The 8,009-nt window shown below is 34.1% G+C and overlaps 1 pseudogene; it reads right to left on the bottom strand.

The window, feature by feature from the left end:
- Positions 1-7,232: 7,232 nt before the first annotated feature.
- On the bottom strand, positions 7,233-7,766 carry LOC110325952 (annotated as a pseudogene).
- Positions 7,767-8,009: the final 243 nt, after the last annotated feature.

Raw genomic sequence — 8,009 nt, 5'->3', positions numbered from 1 at the left:
GCATTGAATCTGTAGATTGCTTTCGGCAGGATAGCCATTTTTACTATATTAATCCTGGCAATCTATGAGCATGGGAGATCTTTTGAGATCTTCAATTTCTTTCTTCAGCTACTTGAGGTACTTGTCAAACAGCTCTTTCACTTCCTTAGTTAGAGTCACACCAAGGTATTTTATATTTTTTTGAGACTATTGTAAAGGGTGTTGTTTCCCTAATTTCTTTCTCATCTTCTTTATCCTTTGTGTAGAGAAAGGCCACTGACTCATTTGAGTTAATTTTATATCCAGCTACTGCACTGAAGCTGTTTATCAGGTTTCAGGATTCTCTGGTAGAATTTTTAGGGTCACTTATATATATTATCATATCATCTGCAAATAGTGATATTTTGACTTCTTCCTTTCGAAATTGTATCCCCTTGATCTCCTTTTGTTGCTCTGGCTAAGACTTCAAGTAGTATGTTGAATAGGTAGGGAGAAAGTGGGCAGCCTTGTCTAATCCCTGATTTTAGTGGGATTGCCTCCAGCTTCTCTCCATTTATTTTGATGTTGGTTACTGGTTTGCTGTATATTGATTTTATTATGTTTTGTTATGGGCCTTGAATTCCTGATCTTTCTAAGATATTTATCATGAAGGGAGGGGGTTGGATTTTGTCAAATGATTTCTCAGCATTTAAGGAGATGATCATGTGATTTTTTAGTTTGTTTGTATAGTGGATTACATGGATGGATTTCTGAATATTAAACCATCCCTTATCCCTGGGATGAAGCCTACTTGGTCATGATGGATGATTATTTTGATTTGTTCTTGGATTTGGTTNGTGAGGATTTTATTGAATATTTTTGCATTGATATTCATAAGGTAAATTGGTATGTAGTTCTCTTTCTTTTTTGAATCTTTGTGTGGTTTAGGTATCAGAGTAATTTGTGGCTATACTCAACAAAACTGGAAAACCTGGGGGCTGGTGAGATGGCTCAGCGGGTAAGAGCGCTGACTGCTCTTCCAAAGGTCCTGAGTTCAAATCCCAGCAACCACATGGTGGCTCACAACCACCCATAATGAGTTCTGATACCCTCTTCTGGTGTGTCTGAAGTTAGCTACAGTGTATAACAATAAATAAATCTTTAAAAAACAAAACAAACAAACAAAAAAAACCTGGAAAACCTGGATGAAATGGACCACTTCCTAGACATGTACCAGGTACCAAAGTTAAATCAGTATCATATTAACTATCTTAACAGTCCCATTTCCCCTAAGGAAGTAGAAGCAGTCATTAATAGTCTCCCAACCAAAAAAAGTCCAGGAACGGATGGTTTTAAAGCAGAGTTCTATCCGACCTTCAAAGAAGACCTAATTCCAACTCTCCTCAAACTATTCCACAAAATAGAAACAGAAGGTACTCTACCCAATTCATTCTTTGAAGTCACAATTCATTGGCTTTTAAATGTCTGTCTTCAATACCTGGATTTGTTCAAAATTTTAGCCTCTTTTCAGACATATTAAGTGAAATGTACATGACGTGTACACTTACAACGTAAAATGTTCTTGGGGGTATCAGCTATCTTATTTTAAATTATAGTACATAATTATAATATGACATTGAGTTACATACACACACACACACACACACACACACACACACACACACACCGAGAGAGGAAGAGAGGGAGGTCAATAAAGTTGAAGGGATTCCAGAAATAAACAATATAGCTATGGTGCTTATATTTATCACATATAAAACAGAAACCATAAAACTAGAGGTTGACAACCTTCTAGAATAGTGATGGAAACTTGACATTCACATATTAAAAAGTGAAACTTGACCCATATATAGTACATGATAAAACAAGTGCTGAAACTTGAAAATACTAGAAAAATCTTGGGGAAATAACTATGTAATTTAATAGTAGTCATGATTCTGAGGAGGATTCAAAGAGCTTACGAAATTATAGAAAACTTTATAGTTGGATTATATAGAATTACATAGCTCTGTAGAGTAGAGAAAATTAACTGTAGCAAAGACTCATCCTAGAGAATAACAGAAAATATTTAGTTGTCAGTGATCTGATATTAGATACTATAAGGATTATATAAGGAATCCTTAACTAAAAATTAAGATATAAAAGCAAATAATCCTACAAGTGAATAGATAAGAGAGCAGAGAGTTCTTAAAATATATCAAAACAACTAATTACTATATGAAATTGTTCAATGTCCTTAGCCACCAACAGACTGTCCTAAAGAAAACAAGCAAGTATATGTATGGGAGATATGAGAGAAGGGGTCTTTTATTCTGTTTGTAAAACTATAAATTTTCACTATGTAGTCATTACGAAAATTACTGTTCATATTCCTCCAAGAAAACTATAGAATAAAGCACCATGTTTTCTAGGTATACTAGGCCAGATATATTCTCAGAAGAGTGTAAGGCGATGCAGCATAGATAAAATTTTACCTGTATAACCATGAATGGATGAATGATGAACAAAAATATAAGACAAATACACAGTTGTGTTTTCCTCACCAAAAAAAAAAAAAAGAGNGGAAATGTTTATTTAATATGCACCACTGACATCAGCATTACCCACAGCTGCAGTAGGTCCATGGACACAGATATAGTCATCAGTGGTAGCACAAACTGCATAGAAACATGGCCTCAGGCAACAGCACAGACAGCAGAGATCCACTGGGAACATATCGATGTGAATGGGCTACATTTCCACCCAAAATCTTGTTGGGAAATAAAAAATATGATGTAGAAAAATAATAACAGGTGATCGAGGAGTAATTGTGATTAAAGTATATCAGTTCCCCAAGAGGCCTGCAGCTTCTGGCCCCAGAGTAATTTAAAAATTAAGAAAAGTAATACATCTTCTGGTCTGAGAGTAACACAGGGTTAAGACAGCAAAGTATCAAGCAAAGAAATGTAAATTAAGTAAGAGTTAAGATTTCTAGTGCTTATAAAGTATGCAAGAGTTAAGTTTTCTAATACTAATCAAGCACTGAGATTTATAAAGTTAATAATAGAAAGATAAACTGTTAAATTTTAGCAGTTATTGAAGCACAGAATAAGAAAAAGCTGTTTCAGTGCTAATCAACACATAGAAAATTAGTAAACAATAAAGTATTACATTTTATCACTTATTGAAACACAGAAGAGTAATTAAGAGTTAATAAAGACTTTGGTTTCTGAGCTTATTTAAGCACAAAACAGTAAGAGAAAATCAAGTCTCCAGTGATAGTTATGGCATAGAGTATTATGAAGTATAATAAAGTACAGCAAGTAAAAATAGTAAAAAGGAGCAAGGAGTTTCCAGCCACAGAATAAGCAAGAGACTGTTAAGTCCCCAGAAGGCACCATCTTCAGCATCCAGCATGGTTACATGGCCAGAGATTATTCATTTTTGACCTGAGTCACTCTGGCATCTATGTCTACTTCAGCTGCTTCCCCTAAGGCTAGGCAGAGACAGCTTCTTCGAGATGATTTTTTATCTTGTGTCAAATTGCTAAAAACTAACCAGAGTAAACAGAAGCCATTAGGAACTAAAGGGTATGAACCAAAACCTATTTTGAGAAGCATAATACTACTGTCAAAATAAGAATAATCTTAAATTAACTAGCTATATTGTTCTTGTGCTCTTGGCATCAGTAAGATAAAAATTCTTCTTTGGTTGATATGAATCTCTTCTGAACTATTATTTCTGTATTATATGATCTAATTAATTCATAGATATCTTTGTATATTTTTCTTGTTCAACACTAAATCAGGATAAATACAGTCTCAATCCTTGCTTAAGTCTTTTAATACATTTCACATTAATGTAAATGACAAAAAGATGAAGTAGTTATTTGAACAGCAATAGGTTTACAAACATGGACAGGCTTCTATGAGTGGACAAAGTGCTCACATGTCTGTCTGAGTGCACGGTACTCATTTGCAGTCACATCAATCTGTTATTTCTTCTACCTGAGAAATCATAGAAGGCACATGTTCGAATCACAGCAAGGTTCTGAAAAAGAACAATGTAATAAAGTTAATTTTCTTAATTGATTTCTTCTTTCCAGGAACTGATACTCTAAAATGTTTATGTTGAAATAAATAAAAGACTATAAAAAAAAATGACATTGACACTTCATATTTGTTGCAGGCCATTGACTAAACAAAATGGAATTATTAAACATTTCTCCTCAATTACTCATATATAAAATTAGGAAGGAGGCCAACAGAAAGTAAAAATAGGTAGAGGAAGGTAGGGCGTTAGCAAAAAGCACATGAAGATGGAAAGAAGAAAAATGGCGGAGAAGGTATAGATGACAATTGGGAACAGCAAGGTAAGGTAGTGAGCAATATGAAGGGGGAGGAGAATCTACTAAAATCACTTTACTGCAAAATACCATGTTATATAATTGTTACATGTTAAATAAAATACTTTAAACAAAAATCAAAATAACAATCCAAATCCTTTATCCCTACTTTACCTCAAAAACATTTGGAATTTCATTGTATATCGTAATCTGATATCTAAGTAGACTGACAAAAGATTCTTTTTCTTCAGAACTTACACTCCCATCATTGCTTTTAAAATTAGAAATAAAGTAAAATTGCCAATAATATTCCAAATGAATAGCAATTAGTGGTAATTGAAAATTTGTATTTTTTCAAAATCAATATAATACACTTTACAAAGATAAAGATCCTTGGTATGTGTGTCATATAATGAATGAGGGTCCAGAAATTTGTATGTATCTATATAGAATCAAAACAGCAGATGAAAATGGAAAGTATTCTTGCAGTTTGATTAGTTGTTTCACAAAAACACAGGTAATATATGAGAATATTTTGCAATTCTGGGATTTTCTTCGTATTTAACATACACGATTATTGAAAACTTTGTGGATCCTAGACTGTTATCACTACATTTATCATGATGCAAATGCTCAAAAAGTTAGAGATTTCAATGGAACACATTTTCCCATAATTATGATAAAGTATGTATAAGTATCCTTAACTTCTTCAATAAATGCTAAGGATTTTTATTTCAGAACTTATAATGAGACAAAGAACTGATAAGTGGCAGAAAAGAAAAGGCTGATAATTGCATGATAGTGTGACAAGGCTAAGGATAGGTAATCACCAAATGCTTGTTCTGCAATTGCCATAAACTTTATTTCAGTTAAATCATAAGAGCAGACTTGTTCCAGACATTTAAAACTAGAACTAGTTTACCACATTATCTTTAGGAGGTTAGTAAACAGAGAAACTACTAACTTCTTATTTAACCTATAAATATTGAAGAAATGTAATTAGGTAAATAACAGTCTAACTCTTTAAGATTACATACAATTTCTAGATTTTTTTTCTAGTAAGCAGTAGGTACAGAATCAACTGAGCCTAGGTCAGGTTGACATGAGGAAGAACTTATTTATATTGTTCAAAATGTATGGTTTATTCTTTCTCCAACACTGCCAAAACATGGATAATTTTTCCATGGAGGCAGTACATTAGGAAAACAAAACAACAACAACAACAACAACAAAAACCCAACAGAACAAAACAAATAAACAAACAAAAAGCATACTTTAGGAACTTATCAAACCCTTGCTCCAAAATGGCACAAATTCCAAAGCCCCACAATATCACTGTCATTTGTCAGTCAGATGAACTAATGGAATCAGTGTCATTAATACTGTGGTATGTCTGGACCACTTCATGAAAGAAGAATCTCCTCAATCCATTTTCATTTTTTCTACTGTTCTTTTGCATGCATTACTGGATGCCATATACAAACGTATATGACCAATTCATTAGAGTATTTTCCTGAGGTAAGATTTGAGTTCTGCTCTGATTAAAAGGGTCAAAACTTAGTGACAGTGTTGTATCTACAAAGATACTAAAAGTAAGAGCAGTATCACATATATGAGGAATCATAAATTAGTAATGTTATCAGGAAGTCAAACAATTCCCTCTCTCCACACCTGCAAGATCTCCATAAACGACAATCTTAAATATGTCAAATAAAAAGCTATAGCAATGATAAAGTGCATGAAAATTTGGATGGCATAATGTAACTTGGTAACCACCTGCACCCTTGCTCCTGAATTATGAACAAGTGCTAAACAAATCCCTACTGAATGTATTACTTATGGTGTACTCATTTCTTATCTGACATGATATTGGAGTGTGCAAGTTGACTTCTCACCATGTGTTCAATTAATCTATTACACTGTCTCTTTTTGGAATGGTTTTGAGAAAGAAAGTTAGCATATTTTTTCCTACATATACCCTTTTCAAAGAATCAGTGTGAAATGGTGAGAAGTGAGAGTTATATAGTGAATCCATATTTTAAATGTTTAAATTAAAGACACACTTAGTTTTTGATGCTCCAAATGCTGTTGACCTTGAGTGATGAGCTAAGTGAAATATTGATGCAAAAGTTCTACATTTTAATAGAAACAGCACTCTTTTAATAGCAAGAGCATTCATTCAATACTTACTTGACACAGAGGAAAAAAATAATTGTTTTACTTTGTAATATGGTTTATTCAGCAAGCAGTCATTGATTTTCCTCTCTGTGCAAGTTTGATCCTTGGTGTATTGGGAGTTGGAATAAAGAATTGCCTTCAGTTCTTAGTTTTCATGATCTCTTGATATATTCAATAAAACAGTCATAACCTGTCATACAAAATATCAGGCTTAATAATATATGAGAGGAACAATGCTCTAATCTTTAAATAGGGATCACAGCACATAAAATAATTATTAAAATGAATTGATTGGCTCCATCTTACAGTTTCCTGCTTATAATACATAAAATGAGGCCCAGAAACTTTTAATTTGTAATGAGATATCAAGTAATGTGTTCAATATACAATTGAAAATTATATATATATATATATATATATATATATATATATATATATATATCAGTAGTTCTCAGGCACAGGATTTAGGAGGAGGAGGGAGGAAGTCTTTTTCTTGGCCTGTACTGTCAACCATGGTAGTGGAACATGTCCTTCTGACTTAGCTGCCTTGATTGAATTTTACTATGGCAAACAGTTTGAACATGTATGCTATTGCTCATTGGAAGGATGAGATTTGTAGTTCATATCCTGCATTTTTTCAAGTCTTTAAGACTTAAATACTTACTTTCCTCCTAATAGAGCTCCAAGATCATCCTATGAAAATAATATATCCACAAACTGTCTGGAACACCTGCCTAAGAACCACTGCCTATGGTCATTCAATGTCCTCAGGCATCACAGGATGAGGCAATGGTATGATGGATTTCTTCTCAGTGTCCCTGGAAAATGATTGCTCATATCTTAGGCATCTTCATCAGGCTCCCTGTTGCTGCCTGAGTAGTACTCCATGACTGTCCTGTAGACACTGTAACCCAACTGCTAGTATATGTTGATGGCAACTTGATTGGATACTCTTACAAAGAGATGAACAAAAAAATCCACCTTTTCTTTCTGAAATTTCCTCTAGTAACTCCATAGGTTTAGCAGCCAAGCCAAGATGGTGGAATTAAGGGGCTACAGGTAGAGCCTTGACATGTCCATGTCACTCTTCCCTAACTACCTAGCCTTCTGCTTTGTCCATAATATAACCAAGTAGTTCTCTGCCAGGTACCTCAGCAATGATGAAATACTCTGGCCATTGCACAAGGTTTTGTAAGTAAAAAGGAATCCCATAAGTTTCTGTAAGTGGATCCAAGTTAATGTTGAAGTAGAACACGTCATCACGGGTGAAGGCCTGGAGAATGGTCATTGGGCCGCCACCAGCCTCCAACCAGCTCAGAGTATATTTTCAATAACTTTTTAGATTATGAAGAATTCCAAAGGGGAAGAATGCATGGAAATAGGCATTACCATACATACTGGCTAGTTTTGTGTCAACTTGACACAGCTGGAGTTATCACAGAGAAAGGAGCTTCAGTTGGGGAACTGCCTCCATGAAATACAGCTGTAAGGCATTTTCTCAATTAGTGACCAAGTGGGGAGGTCCCTTTGT

Source organism: Mus pahari, chromosome 8 (assembly GCF_900095145.1).
Source record: "Mus pahari chromosome 8, PAHARI_EIJ_v1.1, whole genome shotgun sequence".
Classification (NCBI taxonomy): Eukaryota; Metazoa; Chordata; class Mammalia; order Rodentia; family Muridae; genus Mus; species Mus pahari.
This window is presented reverse-complemented; position numbering and strand designations above follow the sequence as displayed.